We start from the raw sequence: 21980 nt of genomic DNA, 5'->3' as shown, positions 1-21980 counted from the left end.
GAGTGTCATTTTTCCTTGCGCTGTTATTGCTATTTTTACTGTGACTGGATTTAGAGCGGCGCCTGTGCCGTCGTTTTTGTTTTTGTCCGGGGGGTTTATCCTCCGTTGTGTCCTTTTTGTCACTGTTGTCTTCCTTAGGCATGTCCATCATGTAGATGCCATATGATGAAGTGGCGGTCCCGCGCCCCGTGGGCGGTGGTTCCAGATCATCCCCTCCATCGACGTCCATACCGTCGATGTCGTCGGAGTCAAAATCAAGCATGTCAGTTAGGTTATCGACAGTGGCTATGAAGTGGGTGGTGGGTGGGTGGCGATTTTCTTCGTCATCCGTGTCCCACTCGGGCCGGACATAGTTCGGCCAAGAGTCTTCTGTCAAAGAGAGAGACTTTAATGAATTAAATGCTTCGCCCAAGGGGGAGTGCTGAAAGATATCCGCGGCGGTGAACTCCATTACTGGAGCCCAATCGGACTCGATGGGTCCGGGCGCACGTGGTTCGGAACCCACATCCGGACACAAGTCCGGGGGTCCAATGACACAGATCTCCTTAACGGCAGTGTCTGTGTTCGGCTCTACCGCCGAAGAGTATGCGGCCTTCATGGCGGGGTCCATCCACCCGCCCTTGGACGACGCGATCTGGCCCGAATTTAGGTCCGGAGTCACAGCAGGGGCGATATCCCGAATACTGTCCGACAGCAGATTTAAGCCGTGCTCGCCGTGACTGTCTGGCGCTCCTGACGTAGGCCCGAATCCATCGAAGATCAAGTCTCCGTGGATATCGGCCATGTGATTCAAGTTTCCGAACCTGACCTGATGGCCAGGGGCGTAGCTGTCGATCTGTTCCAGATGGCCAAGTGAGTTGGCCCGCAGTGCAAAGTTACCGAACACGAAGATTTGTCCGGGGAGAAAAGCCTCACCCTGGACTGCGTTGTTGAAGGTTGGGGGAGCCATCGAGCCTTACAGCGACAACACAGAGGAACTCTCAATGAAAGCACCAATTCGGTGTCAAAACCGGCGGATCTCGGGTAGGGGGTCCCGAACTGTGCATCTAAGGCTAATGGTAACAGGAGACTGGGGACATGATGTTTTACCTAGGTTCGGGCCCTCTCGATGGAGGTAATACCCTACTTCCTGCTTGATTGATCTTGATGATATGAGTATTACAAGAGTTGATCTACCACGAGATCGTAGAGGCTAAACCCTAGAAGCTAGCCTATGGTATGATTGTTGTTGTCCTACGGACTAAACCCTCCAGTTTATATAGACACCGGAGGGGTCTAGGGTTACACAGAGTCGATTACAGAGAAGGAGATTTACATCCGAATCGCCAAGTCTTGCCTTCCACGCAAAGGAGAGTCCCATCCGGACACGGGACGAAGTATTCAATCTTGTATCTTCATAGTCCAACAGTTCGGCCAAAGTACATAGTCCGGCTGTCCGGATACCCCCTTATCCAGGAATCCCTCAGTGCCCACCTGGTGGCCCCCTCTGGTACTTATTTTCTCCAATATTCCTCAAATATTCCATAAAAAATCCTCGTAAAGTTTCAGCTCATTTGAAGTTCTGTAGATAGTAGCCTGACATAGCTTTTTCATGTCCAGATTTCCAGCTGTCAGAATTCTCCCCCTGTGTGTACCTTGCATATTATGAGAGAAAAGGCATTAGAATTACTCCAAAAAGCATTATTATACAATAAAACAATATAAATAACAGTAGGTAAACATGATGCAAAATGGATGTATCAACTCCCCCAAGCTTGGACCTCACTTGTCCTCAAGCGAAAACCGAAATCGAAAAATATGTCCACATGCTTAGAGAGAGAGGTGTCGATAAAAACAAAAATACGGATGTAGCAGCATGATGTAACTTATTATAACAACAACAAGCTTTAACATAAAACTTTTATCATAGACTTCTCATGAACAAATGACAATTCATCACAACATCGAAGTATAAAGCATATAGTCTATTGGAAACCAACAAACTATGTTCTCAGTCAACTTTGCAACTACAACTCATCATCTTTTCAGGAAGGGTCACGTATCAGAGCCTTTAGGCAAGTTCACATACTAAACCATCATTCAGTCTTCTATGATTGCTAACACTCACCTCATACACATGAGCAAAACGTTTCAACCAGACACATAGAAAGATAGGGGCTTATAGTTTCGCCTCCCAACGTATTCACCTCAAGGGTGATGTCAACAATAATAATTCATGCTACCCATATTCAACTGGATATATGTGCCTAGATCTTTCCCCACCACATGATGCTTGCCAAAGGAGAAAATAAAAAGGAATAGAGAGAAGAACTTTGACTCTTTGCATGAAAGTAAATACATAAAAGTAAAGATAGGTCCTTCGCAGAGGGAAGCAGAGGTTGCCATGCGCCTTTTGTTTGTATGCTCAACCCCTTAGTGCAAGAGAACGTCACGTTACATTGCCCCTTATGATGGCAACCTTTATTATGCAGTTTGTCGCTTTTATTCTTCGTCATCACAAGTTCGTACAATGCTCAATTTTCCCTTACACTAAATGATCTCACACTTTTAGAAGCAATTTTTATTGCCTTTTTGCACCGATGACAACTTACTTGAAGGATCTTACTCAATCCATAGGTAGGTATGGTGGACTCTCAAACAAGATTTGGGTTTAAGGGTTTTGGATGCACAAGTAGTATCTCTACTTAGTGAGGATTTTTTGGCTAGCAAAGATAGGGGCAAGCGCCACATGTTCAAGGATCTATGACAATATAACTTCTATGTGAATATGAACAAACATAAATCATTATGTTGTCTTCCTTGTCCGGCGTCAACAATTTTGGAATATAATATTTTGATGGGTGCTCACAATCACAAAAGATTTCCAGGATAGTGTATTTGCATGTGAATCTTCTCTTCCCTTATTAATTCTTTCATGAGTTGCATCATTGAATCAATGCTATGTTTGTTAATCTACAATAAAATTTTCTACTTATGCTTTTCTTGTGTTATGTCATCACTTACCATAAGATTAGCATATGCTCTTTTTCATTTATTTCCTTTCTTTTATTGAAAAAAGAAGGTAAAGAAATCAAAACTCAAACTAAACTTTATTATATATCACGCACACGATTACAAAGATTGATCACTAAGCAAACTCTCAAAAAGAAAGGATCAAACTAAACGTTTATTCATCTAAAGCAAAAGATAACCATGGATCGAACTAAGAAAAGTAAAGGCAAAAGGTAGCGGAGATGATACGATACCGGGGCACCTCCCCCAAGCTTGGCGAAAGCCAAGGGGAGTGCTCATACCCGATACTCAATTTTCTTTTGGTGATGAAGAAGGAGGTGGTGGTGAAGTAGAAGTGACCCGGTCCTTAAGGACCAAGAGACTCTCCAATCTTCGGATGATGCTCCGGAGGGAGGCGATGTGCTCCAGATGCAGAATATTTTAACGAATGAGATACTTATTTTGCACACGAACCGTTTCAATGATCGTGAAGGCTGCAATCTCAGTGGGGGTAAGATGATCATAGTAAGGTTTAAGGATATCTGCCTCTTCCTCATCGGCGGGCAAGGCTTGCTCAACCATCGACACTTGATCCATAGTGGCCTCCTTACTCTTGTCCTCCTTGGCTGCTCCAACTGGATCCTCCCTCTTTAGCTCGATCTTCATCAACCAAGCATCCTCTTCCATATGGTTAGAGGAAGAAGAAGACATGATGCCTGGCTCAACAGATCTGACGGAAAATAATGAGAAAAGAAAATAGGAGATTTATCCATGATACGGAGGTCAACAGGTTTGGGGGGTATATACAGATTATTTTTATCTTGGGGAACAAGGAGAACGGAAGAAAAACGGAGTCCGAAAAGTACCTGAGGTAGGCACAACCCACCAGGGCGCGCCTGGCAAGCCAGGCATGCCCTGGTGTATCGTGCCCACTAGAGTCACTTTCCTGGTAGTTTCTTATTTTCCTAATTTTTTAAATATTCCAAAACTAAAAAAAAATAATTTTGCGGATTTTCGGAGTCTGTTTACTTACCGTATCACGTACCTCCCTTTTTTCATGATTCTAGAGTGTTCCGAAAGGTTTCTTTTATGTGTTCTTCCGGTGTAATAGTTTGGATAATATTGCTTTCAACATTAATGGGCGTACCTAAGATATAATGTTTTATTCGTTGCCCATTAACAGCCTTCGGGTTAGTACCTTCGGCATTATTTATTTTGTAGCTCCGGATCGATAAACCTCCTCGATAACATAGGGTCCTCCCCGTTTGGAGAGGAGTTTTCCTGCAAAGAATCTGAAACGAGAGTTGTACAAAAGAACATATTCTCCAACCTTGAACTCACGCTTTTGGATTCTTTTGTCATGCCATCTTTTAACTTTTTCTTTGATTAACTTTGCATTTTCATGAGCATGGGTTCTCCATTCATCTAATGAGCTAATATCAAATAACCTCTTTTCACCAGCAAGTTTGAAATCATAGTTGAGTTCTTTAATTTCCCAATATGCTTTATGTTCTAACTCAAGAGGAAAATGACAAGCTTTTCCATAAACCATTTTATGAGGAGACATACCCATAGGATTTTTATATGCTGTTCTATAAGCCCAAAGTGCATCATCTAATTTCTTAGACCAATTCTTTCGGGACCTATTGCCAATCTTTTGTAGGATTAGTTTTATTTCTCTCTTACTAAGTTCAACTTGACCACTAGACTAAGGATGATAAGGTGATGCAATTCTATGGTTAACATCATACTCCCTCCGTCCCAAAATAATGTCTCAACTTTGTACTAGCTTTAGTACAAATTTGTACTAAGCTCAAGACACTTATTTTGGGACGAAGGGACTACTTAGCAAGCATTTTTATGGGAAGCACCATGAATAAAGTGTGAACCACCATCAGTCATTAAATATCTAAGGACTCCAAACCTAGGAAAAATAACTTCCTTAAGCATTTTAATAGAGGTGTTGTGATCAACACTACTGGTTAGAATAGCTTCTACCCACTTAGTAACATAATCAACAGCAACCAAAATATGAGTATACCCATTAGAGGAAGGAAAATGTCCCATGAAATCAAATCCCCAAACATCAAATGGTTCAACAGCAAGTGAATAATTCATACGCATTTCTTGACGCTTACCGATATTACCTATTCTTTGACATTGACCACAAGATAAGACGAACTTACGGGCATCCTTGAAGAGAGCAGGCCAATAAAAACCAGATTGCAATACCTTATGAGCGGTTCTGTCTCCCGCGTGATGTCCTCCATAAGCTTCTGAGTGATATTTCCGTAGGATTTATTCCTGTTCATGCTCAGGTACACAACGTCTAATAATACCATCTACTCCTTCCTTATAAAGATATGGGTCATCCCAAAAGTAATGTCTTAAACCATAGATGGATTTTTTTTGTTTTGTTGGTATGTGAAACTAGGTGGTGTGTATTTAGCAACAATATAATTAGCATAGTCAGCATACCAAGGTGTACTATTAGAAATATTTATTGCAGCTAACTGTTCATCGGGAAAGCTATCATTAATAGGTTTTGGGTCATCAAGAATATTTTCAAGCCTAGACAAATTATCAGCTACGGGGTCTTTGCTCCTTTTCTATCGATGATATGCAAATCAAATTCTTGTAGCAGAAGAACCCACCTAATGAGTCTAGGTTTAACATCTTTCTTTTCCATAAGATACTTTATAGCACCATGATTGGAGTGAACAATCACTTTGGAATCAACAATGTAGTATCTAAATTTATCACAAGCAAACACCACTGCTAAGAATTCTTTTACAGTAGTAGCATAATTTCATTGAGCAATGTCTAGAGTTTTACTAGCATAATGGATAACATTTAATTTCTTAGCAACTCTTTGTCCTAGAACAACACCAATATCATAATCACTTGCATCACACATAATATCAAAAGGGAAGTTCCAATCAGGTGGCTGAACGACAAGTGCAGTAATTAAGGCTTTCTTTAGTGTTTCGAAGGCTTCCAAACAATCGTCATCATACACAAAAGGAATATCCTTTTGCAAAAGATTTGTAAGAGGCCTACAAATTTTAGAAAAGTCTTTGATAAACCTCCTATAGAAACCAGCATGACCAAGAAAACTACGAATACCTTTGATATCTTTAGGACATGGCATTTTCTCAATTGCATCAACCTTGGCTTTGTCCACCTCAATGCCTCTTTCAGAAATTTTATGGCCCAAAACAATACCTTCGTTAACCATAAAGTGGCACTTCTCCCAATTCAAGACAATATTTGTTTGTTCACATCTCTGAAAAACTTGACCAAGATTGCTTAAACAATCATTAAAATACTTCACATAAACAGAAAAGTCATCCATGAAGACCTCAACAATCTTTTCATAAAAATCAGAGAATATAGCAGTCATACATCTTTAAAAGGTAGCAGGTGCATTACATAAACCAAAAGGCATACGTCTATAAGCATAAGTTCGAAAGGACAAGTAAAAGTAGTCTATTCTTGACCAGGTTGTGAAGCCTGTGACAATTCTTTGTGGAATAAGTTCATTCTTATCATTAGGAACAATAGTTGTACCTCCCTTCTTAGGGACACAATGAACATGACTTACCCATCTGCTATCAGCTATAGGATAGATTATACCGGCTTCCATAAGTTTCAATATTTCCGTTCTTACCACTTCCTTCATCTTCGGATTTAACCGACATTGGTGATCAACAACGGATTTCGCATCAGGCTCCATATAATCTTGTGCTGACATAGAGTGGGACTAATGCCGTTAAGATCATCAAGAGTATATCCAATAGCAGCTCGGTGCTTCCTTAGAACTTTCAATAATCTTTCTTCTTCATGTTCTGAAAGGTTAGCACTAATAATAACAGGATATATATTTTTCTCATCAAGAAAAGCATATTTCAAAGTGTGTGGCAATTGTTTTAATTCAAACACAGGATCACCTTTAGGTGGAGGAGGACCTTTGATGACCCACAAGTGTAGGGGATCTATCATAGTCCTTCCGATAAGTAAGAGTGTCGAACCCAACAAGGAGCAGAAGGAAATGACAAGTGGTTTTTAGTAAGGTATTCTCTCCAAGCACTGAAATTATCGGTAACAGATAGTTTTGTGATAAGGTAATTTGTAACGGGTAACAAGCAATGAAAGTAAATAAGGTGCAGCAAGGTGCCCCAATCCTTTTTGTAGCAAAGGACAAGCCTGGGCAAGTTCTTATATAGAGAAAAGCGCTCCCGAGAACACATGGGAATTATCGTCAAGCTAATTTTCATCACGCTCATATGATTCGCGTTCGTTACTTTGATAATTTGATATGTCGGTGGACCGGTGCTTGGGTATTGCCCTTTCTGGGACAAGCATCCCACTTATGATTAACCCCTATTGCAAGCATCCGCAACTACAAAAGAAGTATTAAGGTAAACCTAACCATAGCATGAAACATATGGATCCAAATCAGCCCCTTACGAAGCAACTCATAATCTAGGATTTAAGCTTCTGTCACTCTAGCAACCCATCATCTACTTATTACTTCCCAATGCCTTCCTCTAGGCACAAATAATGGTGAAGTGTCATGTAGTCGACGTTCACATAACACCACTAGAGGAGAGACAACATACATCTCATCAAAATATCGAACGAATACCAAATTCACATGACTACTATAGCAAGACTTCACCCATGTCCTCAGGAACAAACGTAACTACTCACAAAGCATATTCATGTTCATAATCAGAGGGGTATTAATATGCATTAAGGATCTGAACAAATGATCTTCCACCGAATAAACCAACTAGCATCAACTACAAGGAGTAATCAACACTACTAGCAACCCACAGGTACCAATCTGAGGTTTTGGGTACAAAGATTGGATACAAGAGATGAACTAGGGTTTGAGAGGAGATGGTGCTGGTGAAGATGTTGATGGAGATTGACCCCCTCCCGATGAGAGGGTCGATGGTGATGACGATGATGATGATTTCCCCCTCCCAGAGGGAAGTTTCCCCGGCAGAACAGCTCCGCCGGAGCCCTAGATTGGTTCCGCCAAGGTTCCGCCTCGTGGCGGCGGAGTTTCGTCCCAAAAGCTTGCTTGTGATTTTTTTCCAGGGTAAAAGACTTCATATAGCAGAAGATGGGCACCAGAGGGCTGCCAGGTGGCCCACGAGGCAGGGTGGCACGCCTAGGGGGGTAGGGCGCACCCCTACCCTCGTGGCGAGGCTGTGGGCCCCCTCTGGTATTTCTTCCGCCCAGTATTTTTTATTAAATCCAAAAATGAATTCCGTGGAGTTTCAGGACTTTTGGAGCTGTGCAGAATAGGTCTCTAATAATTGCTCCTTTTCCAGCCCAGAATCCCAGCTGCCGGCATTCTCCCTCTTCATGTAAACCTTGCAAAATAAGATATAATAGCCATAAGTATTGTGAAATAACATGTAATAACATCCCATAATACAATAAATATCTATATAAAAGCATGATGCAAACTGGACGTATCAACTCTCCCAAGCTTAGACCTCGCTTGTCCTCAAGCGGAAGCCCATATCCAAAAATATGTCCACATGTTTAGAGATAGAGGTGTCAATAAAATAAAATATGGACATGAGGGCATCATGATCATTCTTATAACAACAACATATATAAATTTTACATATGATTTCTTATGCTCAAGTAACAATCTATTCACAATGTCAAGTATGAATCAGAAACTTCATTGAGAACCAACAAACTATGATCTCGGTCATTGAAGCAATTGCAATTTATCATAACATCGGAAAGAGTCAATATAAGAGCTTTTCAGCAAGTCCACATACTCAACTATCATTTAGTCTTTCACAATTGCTAACACTCACGCAATACTTATGGGTATGGAGTTTTAATCGGACACAGAGAAAGATAGGGGCTTATAGTGTTGCCTCCCAACCTTTTACCTCAAGGGTAATGTCAACAATAATAGTTCATGCTAACTTACATCCAATTGGATATATATATCAGGATCTTTCCAACACGAGGTGCTTGCCAAAGGATAAAATGTAAAAAGGAAAGGTGAAGATCACCATGACTCTTAATGTAAGACAAGAAGTAAAAGATAGGCCCTTCGCAGAGGGAAGCAGAGGTTGTCATGTGCTTTTTGGTTGGATGCACGAAATCTTAATGCAAAAGAATGTCACTTTATATTGCCACTTGTGATACGGACCTTTATTATGCAGTCCGTCGCTTTTATTGCTTCCATATCACAAGATCGTATAAAGCTTATTTTCTCCACACTAATAAGTCATACATATTTAGAGAGCAATTTTTATTGCATGCAACATGACAACTTACTTGAAGGATCTTACTCAATCCATAGGTAGATATGGTGGACTCTCATGGAAAAACTGGGTTTAAGGATATTTGGAAGCACACGTAGTATTTATACTTGGTGCAAGGAATTTGCCTAGCATGAGGGGGAAAGGCAAGCTCAACATGTTGGATGATCCATGACAATATACTTTAATTCAGATATGAGAAAACACAACCCATTACATTGTCTTCCTTGTCCAACATCAACTCTTTAGCATGTCATACTTTAATGAGTGCTCACAATCGTAAAAGATGTCCAAGATAGTATATTTATATGTGAGAACCTCTCTTTCTTTATCACTTCCTATTAATTGCAACGATGACCAAAACTATGTTTGCCAACCCTCAATAACTTTTAATCATCATACTCTTTATATGTGAAGTCATTACTCTCCATAAGATCAAGATGATCTCTTTATTTCTTTTTATTCATTTTATTCCTTTAAGATCATAGCAAGATAACAAAGCTTTTGACTCGACACTAATCTTTATTATATAGCTCACGGACTCGATTACATAGAGGGATCATAAAGCAAAACTCAAAACTAAATCATGCCAAAACTTTATTCTACTAGATCAAGATATTAACAAAGGGATCGAACTAAGAAAAACGGTAAAGATAGGAGTGTGATGGTGATACGATACCGGGGCACCTCCCCCAAGCTTGGCAGTTGCCAAGGGGAGTGCCCATACCCATGTGATTATGTCTCCTTCTTTGGAGGTGGTGGTATGATCTTCTTGGCAATGATGCCCCTTAGGATACGGTTCTCCTCCTCGAGCTTATTGACTTGCTGGCTGAGGTCCATATTTTCCTTGCGGAGCTTACCCATGATGGCTAAAGCTCCTTTCACCCATGGATGTTGCATAACTGCTGGAGAACAAGTGACACTCTTTTTCATATTTTCATAAGAAAGAAATTTAACATTGGAAGGGATGACTGAGTTTGGGATAGCTGAGCTCTGTAGTTCCCCCATCGTAAACCCTGCTTGGAGACAAGAGGTAACTTCTTAATCTTCCTCCATGGCATCTATCCTTTTCAAGTCGGCCTCCATCTCCTCCTCCGTTGATGGCCCAAAGTGATAAGCATCGCTGTTTGCTCCTGGTCCCGGTGTCGGATGAGACACCCGACTCTCCCTGACCGACTCTTGAGAAGACATCTTGCTCTAAATTTGCGACAGAAACAGCTCGAAATAAAGACAGAGGATATTTGCATGATACGGTGGTCAAAACCTTTGGGAGATTATATAATGAATTTTTACCGACCAAAAGAAGTATCGTGCAAGAAAACAAAGTCTGGAGAGCACACGAGGTGCCCACGAGGCAGGGGGCTCGCCGAGGGGGTAGGGCGCGCCCTCCACCCTCGTGGAAGCCTTGTGTCCTTCCCGTACTACTTCTTATTTTCCTATTTTCTTAAATATTCCAAAACGAAGAAAAAATGTTGTTAGAACTGTTTTGGAGTCGGTTTACTTACCGTACCACATATCTATTCCTTTTCAGAGTCTGAAACGTTCTGGAAAGTGTCCCTTATGTATTCCTCCGGGGTTACGGTTTCAATAACATTAGTTTCAACATTTATAGGATTACTTGAGATATAATGTTTGATTCTTTGACTGTTCACCACCTTCGGATTTGTGCGTTCGAAGTTGTTGATTTTTATGGCACCGGAACGATAGACCTCCTCGATAATGTAAGGGCCTTCCCATTTAGAGAGAAGTTTTCCTGCAAAAAATCTTAAACGAGAGTTGAATAGCAAAACATAATCACCTACATTAAACTCACGCTTTTGTATCCTTTTGTCATGCCATCTTTTAACTTTTTCTTTAAACAGTTTGGCATTCTCATAGACCTGGGTTCTCCATTCATCAAGTGAGCTAATGTCAAATAGCCTCTTCTCACTGGCAAGTTTGAAATCATAATTGATCTCTTTAATGGCCCAATATGCCTTATGTTCAAGTTCGAGAGGTAGGTGACATGCTTTTCCATAAACCATTTTGTATGGAGACATACCCATAGGGTTCTTATATGCAGTTCTATAAGCCCATAATGCATCATCAAGTTTTTTGGACCAATTCTTTCTAGATCTATTAACAATATTTTGCAAAATTAATTTAAGCTCTCTATTACTCAATTCTACTTGACCACTAGACTGAGGGTGATAAGGAGATGCAATTCTATGATTAACATCATACTTAGCAAGCATCTTAAGAAAAGCACCATGAATAAAATGTGAACCTCCATCAGTCATTAAATATCTAGGGACTCCAAACCTCGGAAAAATAACTTCTTTAAGCATCTTAATAGAAGTGTTATGATCAGCACTACTAGTTGGAATATCTTCTACCCACTTAGTAACGTAATCAACATCAACTAAAATATGTGTATAACCATTAGAGGAAGGAAACAGTCCCATATAATCAAAGCCCCAAACATCAAATGGTTCAATAACAAGAGAATAATTCATAGGCATTTCTTGACATCTACTAATATTACCAATTCTTTTACATTCATCACAAGACAAGACAAACTTACGGGCATCCTTGAAGAGAGTAGGCCAATAAAAACCGGATTCAGTACCTTATGTGCAGTTCTATCTCCAGCGTGGTGTCCTCCATATGCCTCAGAGTGAAACTTGCATAGGATATGTTTCTGTTCATGCTCAGGTACACAATGTCTAATAACACCATCTACTCCTTCTTTATAAAGGTGTGGGTCATCCCAGAAGTAATGTATTAAATCATAGAAAAACTTTTTCTTTTGCTGGTATGTAAAACTAGGTGGTATGAATTTAGCAACAATGTAATTAGCATAATCAGCATACCATGGAGCAGTACGAGAAGCATTTATGACATCTAATTGTTCATCAGGAAAGCTATCATCAATAGGTAGTGGGTCATCAAGAACATTCTCTAACCTAGACATGTTGTCTGCAACGGGGTTCTCAGCTCTCTTTCTATCAATAATATGCAAATCAAATTCTTGGAGTAGGAGAACCCATCTAATAAGTCTAGGTTTAGCATCTTTCTTTTCCATAAGATATTTAATAGCAGCATGATCATTGTGAATAGTTACTTTAGAATCAACAATATAAGGTCTGAACTTATCACAAGCAAATACGACTGCTAAGAATTCTTTTTCAGTAGTAGCATAATTTCTCTGGGCACTGTCTAGAGTTTTACTAGCATACTGAATAACATTTAGTTTCTTATCAACTCTTTGCCCTAGCACAACACCTACAACATAATCACTAGCATCACACATAATTTCAAAGGGTAAATTCGAATCAGGTGGCTGAACAATAAGTGTAGAAATCAAAGCTTTCTTAAGTATTTCAAATGCTTCTACACAATCATCATCGAAGACAAAAGGAATATCTTTTTTAGAGATTAGTCAGAGGCCTAGAAATCTTAGAGAAGTCCTTAATGAACCTCCTATAAAAACCGGCATGACCAAAGGAACTTCTTATACCTTTAATGTCCTTAGGACACGACATCTTTTCAATAGCATCAACCTTAGCTTTATCAACTTAAATACCTATCTCAGAAATTTTATGCCCCAAGACAATACCTTCATTAACCATAAAGTGGCACTTCTCCCAATTCAAGACGAGACTAGTATCTTCACATCTCTGCAAAACTCGATCAAGGTTGCTCAAGCAATCATCAAAAGAAGACCCATAAATGGAGAAATCATCCATGAAAACCTCACAAATCTTTTCAAGTCAGAGAATATAGCCATCATGCATCTTTGAATGGTAGCAGGTGCATTACATAAACCAAAAGGCATACGTCTATAAGCAAAAGTACCGAAAGGGCAAGTAAAAGTGGTCTTTTCTTGATCCTCTGCTGACACAGGTATTTGAGAGAAGCCAGAGTAACCATCTAGAAAGCAAAAATGTGTATGCTTAGATAATCTTTCTAGCATTTGATCAATAAAAGGTAGAGGGCAATGATCTTTTTAGTAGCTTTATTTAATTTGTGGAAATCAATTACCATCCTATAACTTGTAATAATTCTTTGCGGGATCAATTCATCTTTATCATTAGGAACAACAGTAATACCTCCCTTCTTAGAGACACAATGGACAAGACTTACCCATTGACTATCAGCAACGGGATAAATTATACCTGCCTCGAGGAGCTTTAGTATTTCCTTTCTTACCACTTCTTTCATCTTAGGATTTAACCATTGTTGGTGATCAATAACTAGTTTGGCATCTTTCTCCAAATTTATTTTGTGTTGGCATAAAGTGGGACTAATTCCCTTAAGATCATCAAGTGTATATCCAATAGCAGCATGGTGCTTCTTCAGAGTTTTCAATAATCTTTCCTCTTCCTGCTCTGAAAGGTTAGCACTAATAATAACAGGATATATATTCTTTTCATCAAGATAAGTATATTTAAGAGTATCAGGTAATGGTTTAAGCTCAAACGCGGGATCACCCTTGGGTGGTGGAGGATCCCCTAGGATTTCAACAGGCAAGTTGTGTTTCAAAATAGGTCCCTGTTTAAAGAATACTTCATCTATCTCCCTTCTTTCATTCCTAAACATATCATTTTCATGGTCTAGCAAATATTGTTCTAAAGGATCATTAGGAGGCATGGCAATAGAAGCAAGACCAATAATTTCATCCTTACTAGGCAATTCTTTATCATGAGGTTGTCTACGAAATTTAGAAAAATTAGACTCATGAGACATATCCCCCAAACCAATAGTAACACATCCTTTTCGCAATCTATCTTAGCATTAATAGTGTTCAAGAAGGGTCTACCAAATATAATGGGACAAAAGTCATCTTGTGGGGAACCAAGAACAAGAAAATCAGCAGGATATTTAACTTTCCCACACAAGACTTCAACATCTTTTACAATCCCAATTGGTGAAATAGTATCTCTATTGGCAAGCTTAATGGTGACATCAATTTCTTCTATCTCAGCAGGTGCAATATCATGCATAATTTCTTTGTATAAGGAATGAGGTATTTCACTAGCACTAGCACCCATATCACATAAGCCATGATAACAATGATCTCCTATTTTAACAGAAATAACAGGCATGCCTACAACAGGTCTATGTTTCTTAGCATTGGGTCTAGCAATTCTAGCAGCTGCATCACAGAAATAAATAACATGCCCATCAATATTATCAGTCAAGAGATCTTTAACCATAGCAATACTAGGTTCAACTTTAATTTGCTCAGGAGATGTATATGTTTTAGTATTACTCTTATGAACCACAGTTGAAGCTTTAGCATGATCCTTTATCCTAACAGGGAAAGGTGGTTTCTCAATATAAGTAGCAGGAACAATAGGATCATTATAAGTGATAATCTTTTCTTCAACTTTATCAGGTGCAACTACTTTTACTTCAATCGGAGGATTATATTTAAACCACTTCTCCTTAGGGAGGTCAACATGAGTAGCAAATGATTCATAGAAGGAAGCTACTATTTCAGAGTCAAGTCCATATTTAGTGCTAAATCCAGAGAAAACATCGGTATCCATAAAAGATTTAACACAATCGAACTTAGGTGTCATACCTGACTCCTTACCTTCGTCGATATCCCAATCTTCAGAGTTGCGTTTAATTCTTTCCAGTAAATCCCATTTGAATTCAATAGTCTTCATCATAAAAGAACCAACACAAGAAGTATCGAGCATGGAGCGATTGTTGAGAGAAAGCCGAGCATAAAAATTTTGAATAATCATTTCTCTTGAGAGCTCATGATTGGGGCATGAATATAACATTGACTTAAGCTTCCCCAAGCTCGAGCGATGCTTTCTCCTTCGCGAGGCCAAAAATTATATATATAATTGCGATCACGATGAACAAGATGCATAGGATAAAACTTCTAATAAAATTCCAATTTCAATCGTTTATAGTTCCATGATCCTATATCATCACATAGCCTATACCATGTCAATGCCTCTCCCATCAAAGATAAAGGGAAAACCTTCTTCTTGATAACATCATCAGGCATACCCGCAAGCTTAAATAATCCACAAACTTCATCCACATAGATTAGGTGTAAATCGGGATGCAATGTTCCATCTCCTATAAAAGGATTAGCTAGCAGTTTCTCTACCATACCCGAAGGAATTTCAAAGTAAACATTTTCAGTAGGTTCAGTAGGTTGAGGAGCAAATCTTTGCTCTACTGGTCGGGGTGAAGATACCCCGAACAAGCCCCTCAAAGGATTATGTTCCATAGTAACAAGTGACAGTAAATTTCAGCACACTATATAAATTTTTCCTTACCAAGTTCCACTTACCAAAGGTGCTTCACTCCCCGGCAACAACGCCAGAAAAGCGTCTAGATGACCCACAAGTTTAGGGGATCTATCATAGTCCTTTTGATAAGTAAGAGTGTGGAACCCAACGACGAGCAGAAGGAAATGACAAGCGGTTTTCAGTAAGGTATTCTCTGCAAGCACTGAAATTATCGGTAACAGATAGTTTTGTGATAAGGTAATTTGTAACGGGTAACAAGCAATGAAAGTAAATAAGGTGTAGCAAGGTGGCCCAATCCTTTTTGTAGCAAACGACAAGCCTGGACAAGTTCTTATATAGAGAAAAGCGCTCCCGAGAACACATGGGAATTATCGTCAAGCTAATTTTCATCACATTCATATGATTCGTGTTCGTTGCTTTGCTAATTTGATATCTGGGTGGACCGGTGCTTGGGTACTGCCCTTTCTTGGACAAGCATCCCACTTATGATTAACCCCTATTGCAAGCATCCGCAACTACAAAAGAAGTATTAAGGTAAACCTAACCATAGCATGAAACATATGGATCCAAATCAGCTCCCTACGAAGCAAGGCATAAACTAGGGTTTAAGCTTCTATCACTCTAGCAACCCGTCATCTACTTATTACTTCCCAATGCCTTCCTCTAGGCCCAAATAATGGTGAAGTGTCATGTAGTCGATTTTCACATAGCACCACTAGAGGAGAGACAACATACATCTCATCAAAATATCAAACGAATACCAAATTCACATGACTACTTATAGCAAGACTTCACCCATGTCCTCAGGAACAAACATAACTACTCACAAAGCATATTCATGTTCATAATCAAAGGAGTATTAATATGCATTAAGGATCTGAACAAATGATCTTCCACCGAATAAACCAACTAACATTAACTACAAGGAGTAATCAACACTACTAGCAACCCATAGGTACCAATCTGAGGTTTGGGTACAAAGATTGGATACAAGAGATGAACTAGGGTTTGAGAGGAGATGGTGCTAGTGAAGATGTTGATGGAGATTGACCCCGTCCAGATGAGAGGATCAATGGTGATGACGATGATGAAGATTTCCCCCTCCCGGAGGGAAGTTTCCCCAGCATAATAGCTCCGCCGGAGCCCTAGATTGGTTCCGCCAAGGTTCCGCCTCGTGGCGGCGGAGTTTCGTCCCGAAAGCTTGCCTGTGATTTTTTTTCCAGGGTAAAAGACCTCATATAGCAGAAGATGGGCACCGGAGGGCTGCCAGGTGGCCCACGAGGTAGGGGGCGTGCCTAGGGTGTAGGGCGCGCCCCCCACCCTCGTGACCAGGGTGTGGGCCTCCTCTGGTATTTCTTCCGCTCAGTATTTTTTATTAAATCCAAAAATGACTTCCATGGAGTGTCAGGACTTTTGGGGCTGTGCAGAATAGGTCTCTAATATTTGCTCCTTTTCCAGCCTAGAATCCCAGCTGCCGACATTCTCTCTCTTCATGTAAACCTCGTAAAATAAGAGAGAATAGCTATAAGTATTGTGACATAACGTGTAATAACAGCCCATAATGCAATAAATATCGATATGAAAGAATGATGCAAAATGGACGGACAAACCTCCTAGAGTTTCAATAGGTAGATTGTGTTTAAGCAGAGGTTGTTGTTTGAAAATGATTCTATCTATTCCATTTCTTCCACGCATATGCAAATCATTTTCATGGTCTAGCAAATATTGTTCTAAACGATCAGTAGGAGGTACAACAATAGAAGCAAGACCAATAATTTCATCCTTACCAGACAAATCTTTCTTATGAGGTTTTCTACTAAACTTGGAAAAATTAAATTCATGAGATTCATCACCAAAGCTAACACCGACAGTTTGTTTTCCACAATCTATCTTAGCATTGACGGTGTTCAAGAAAGGTCTACCAAAAATAATGGGACAAAATTCATCTTGTGGGGAACCAAGAACAAGAAAATCAGTAGGGTATTTTATTTTCCCACACAAGACTTCAACATCTCTAAGAATCCCAATTGGTGATATAGTATCTCTATTGGCAAGTTTAATAGTAACATCTATGTCTTCTATTTCAGCAGGTGCTATTTCATTCTTAATTTCTTCATATAAGGAAAAAGGAATAACACTCACACTAGCACCTATATCACATAGACCATGGTAACAGTGATCTCCTATCTTGACTGAGACAACACGCATGCCAACAACTGGTCTATGTTTATCTTTCTCATTGGGTTTGGCAATTCTAGCAGCTTCATCACAGAAGTAAATAACATGCCCATCAATATTATCGACCAAGAGATCTTTAACCATAGCAACACTAGGTTCAACTCTGATTCGTTCAGCTGGTTTGGGTGTTCTAATATTACTTTTGTTGACTACAGTTGAAACTTTAGCATGTTCCTTCATCCTAACACGGAAAGGTGGGGTTTCAATATAAGTAGTGGGAACAACTGGGTCAACATTGTAAATGGTAGTTTCTTCTTTAGCTTTTACTGGTTCTTTAATTTCTTCTTTAATAGGTGGGTGATATTTAAACCACTTCTCCTTAGGGAGATCAACATGAGTAGCAAAAGATTCACAAAAAGAAGCTACTATCTCAGAGTCAAGTCCATATTTAGTGCTAAACTTTTGAAAGGCATCAGTATTCATAAAAGATTTAACACAATCAAATTTAGGTTCAATAACTGATTCTTTACCTTCATCGAGTTCCCAATCTTCAGAGTTGCATTTAGTTCTTTCTAAAAGATCCCACCGGAATTCAATAATCTTCTTCATAAAATAGAAGAAGTATTGAGCATGGATTGATCATTACGAGAAAGCCGAGCATACAAATTCTGAATAATAATTTCTCTTGAGAGCTCGTGATTGGGGATTGAATATAACATTGAACTAAGGCTCCCCCAAGCTAGAGCGATACTTTCTCCTTCATGAGGCCAAAAATTATATATATAATTCCGATCATGATGAACTAGATGCATAGGATATTTTTTTGATGGAATTCCAATTTCAACCGATTTCGGTTCCAAGATCCAATATCATCGCATAGCCTATACCATGTCAATGCTTTTACCATCAAAGATAAAGGGAAACCTTCTTCTTATCTTCATCTCCAGGCAAACCTGCAAGCTTAAACAATCCACAAATTTCATCTACATATATCAAGTGCATATCAGGATGTTTGGTTCCATCTCCTGCATAAGTATTAGCTAGTAGTTGTTCTACCATACTCGAAGGAATTTCATATTCAATATTTTCAGTAGGTGCAGTAGGTTGAGGGGAAATTAATTGTGGTTCTGGTCGAGGTGAACAAACCCCTCAAAGGATTGTTTTCCATAGTAGCAAGTGACAATAAATTTCAGCACGTAGTGATATTGTTTCCTTACCAATTTCCACTTACCAAAAGTGCTTCACTCCCCGGCAAAGGCGCCAGAAAATATCCTTGATGACCCACAATTATATGTGGTCAATTGTAGCCTTTTTGATAAGTAAGAGTGTCGAACCCAATGAGGAACAGAAGGAAATGACAAGTGGTTTTCAGCAAGGTAATGTCTGCAAGTGCTAAAATTGTAAGTAGCAAAGTAGTTTGATAGCAAGATAATTTGTAACGAGCAAGTAACGGTAGTAGTAACAAAAGTGCAGCAAGGTAGCCCAATACTTTTGAGGCAAAGAACAGGCAAAAACGGTCTCTTATGATAAGCAAAGTATTCTTGAGGGTACACGGGAATTTCATCTAGTCACTTTCATCATGTTGGCTTAATCCGTGTTCGCTACTTTGATAATTTGGTATGTGGGTGGACCGGTGCATAGGTGTTGTTCTTACTTGAACAAACCTCCTACTTATGATTAACCCCCTCGCAAGCATCCGCAACTACAAGAAAAGTATTAAGAATAAATTCTAACCATAGCATTAAACTTTTGGATCCAATCGGTCCCTTACGGAATAGTGCATAAACTAGGGTTTAAGCTTCTGTCACTCTCGCAACCCATCATCTAATAACTACTCCACAATGCATTCCCTTAGGCCCAAATATGGTGAAGTGTCATGTAGTCGACGTTCACATGACACCACTAAGGGAATCACAACATACATATCAACAAAATATCAAACACATTTCAAGTTCACATGATTACTTGCAACATGATTTCTCCCGTGACCTCAAGAACAAAAGTAACTACTCACAAATGATAATCATGCTCAAGATCAGAGGGGTATTAAATAGCATAATGGATCTAGACATATAATCTTCCACCAAATAAACCATATAGTAATCAACTACAAGATGTAATTAACACTACTAGTCAACCACAAGCACCAATCTATAGTTCTGGTACAAAGATTGAACACAAGAGATGAACTAGGGTTCAAGATGAGATGGTGCTGTTGAAGATGTTTATGAAGATAGCCCTCCCCAAGATGGGAGAGTTGTTGGTGATGATGATGATGATGATGATTTCCCTCTCTGGGAGGGAAGTTCCCTCGGCGGAATCGCCCCGCCGAAGGGCAAAAGTGCTCCTACACAGGTTCTGCCTCGAGACAGCGGTGCTTCGTCCCAAAATTCCTCTCCTTATTTTTTCTAGGTCAAAATAACTTATATACCACAAGAGGGGCACCGGAGGTGGGCCTAGGTGAGCACAACCCACAAGGATGCGCCTGGGCTCCCTGGCGTGCCCAGGTGGGTTGTGCCCACCTGGTGGGGCCCCTCTAGTACTTATTTGCTCCAATATTCCTCAAATATTCCATAAAAAATTGTCGTAAAGTTTTAGCTCATTTGGAGTTGTGTAGAATAGGTAGCCTGACGTAGCTTTTTCAGGTCTAGATTTCCAGCTGCTAGAATTCTCCCCCTTTGTGTGTACCTTGCATATTATGAGAGAAAAGGCGTTAGAATTACTCCAAAAAGCATTATTATACAATAAAACAACATAAATAACAATAGGTAAACATGATGCAAAATGGACGTATCAGCGTGCTGGTAACCTCACCCAATTACAAAAAGTGGTTACCACACACCAGGCATTGCATAGAACCAAACACCATGCCTTGGGTTTGTCCACTAACATGCATGCAACCAAACACCAGGCAGTGTGGTTTAGCCCATGCAGGCAAGAGGGCATGCAGGAAACCAAACAACTCGAAGATGGTGCATTTGAGGCTGCATTTGCATAGCCAGGCTGAGTTGAGAAGGCTATGCAATGCAGCTACTGTAGACTACGACAACCAAACACGCCTGTAATGAATGAAGACTTCATTCACAACATTGTTATGTATGACTCCCCTCGTGCCTATGCATCGGGATCCTGGCTGTTGATCAGATATGGAGTCAATCCCAAGATCGTTCAATTTTTCATCCCGGCATTGACTTGGGCAATGATCGGTGTTTTGTCCTAACACTAGTTCTGATGATGATCGGTTTTCTGTCCTGCAGTGCTTGCCGATCCCTCGTTAAGATTTGTGCAGTTTTGCTGTTCGTCTAGAAGGGTGTCTGTTTGGCTAGTTTCGGTTGTTGGTTCTTCGATGATCGGAAGAAATTTATTGAAGTAACCGTCAACAACACAATGAAACTCCTGAGTTGGAACTGTTGCGGCATTCTTGGAGCCCTCACAGTTTGTTCACTTCTAGACATCCAGAAGTGGCATAGACCAGGTGATTTCTTTATGTAAGAAACACATTTGGCGAGACTTAAGGCATATGAAGTGATGAAGAAGTTGTGTATGGATTATAGGATTGTGGCTCCTAAGATGGAAGAAAGGGAGGGATGCTTTTGGTCTGGAAAAAGGAGGTTAGGATCTTCCTAAACTACCACCCTGGATTTCATTGATGTTTCAGTTGAGAAAGCAGGAGGGAACATGGTGGCTCACGTGCATCTGTGAGTAACCAAGCTGGGATACCCACACAAAAAAATATATGCTAGAATAATAAGGACCTCTAGTGTACCAGTTATCATGCCTACGGTAAACACTGGGTAGCCAAGTGTGGATTGGATGTATCTAATCTATGTGATCTTCATGCTTAGTCTAATCTGCCATGGATGGTTATTGCAGATTTTAACAAGATCCTCTTTTCTTTTGAGTAAGAAGGGGGTGTACAGCGTCCACAACCACACCTTTAAGTGTTTTAGGATGCGTTGTCAGACTACATGCTTGAGGACATTGGCTATGAGGGTGATAAATTCACCTGGTTCTGCGGGAATCTTCCTAAGAGGTTGGATCGAGCGGTCGCTAATGCAGGATAAGTTCAGCCGCACTATGTAACTTGGAGATGGGTAAATCAAATCATAGACCAATTTGCATGGATACTGAATGGGAAATGATTCCCTTCAACCGGCCGATCTTGGCGAGTGTCTGCCGCTTCCAGGTCCATTAGATGGGCTCAGTTGGGAGTTAGCTTATCCATGTTTACCCTCTATAACTGGCC

The sequence above is a fragment of the Triticum aestivum genome, chromosome 5B (assembly GCF_018294505.1).
Source record: "Triticum aestivum cultivar Chinese Spring chromosome 5B, IWGSC CS RefSeq v2.1, whole genome shotgun sequence".
Classification (NCBI taxonomy): domain Eukaryota; kingdom Viridiplantae; phylum Streptophyta; class Magnoliopsida; order Poales; family Poaceae; genus Triticum; species Triticum aestivum.
The sequence above is the reverse complement of the archived record's forward strand: the minus strand, read 5'-3'. Positions refer to the sequence as shown.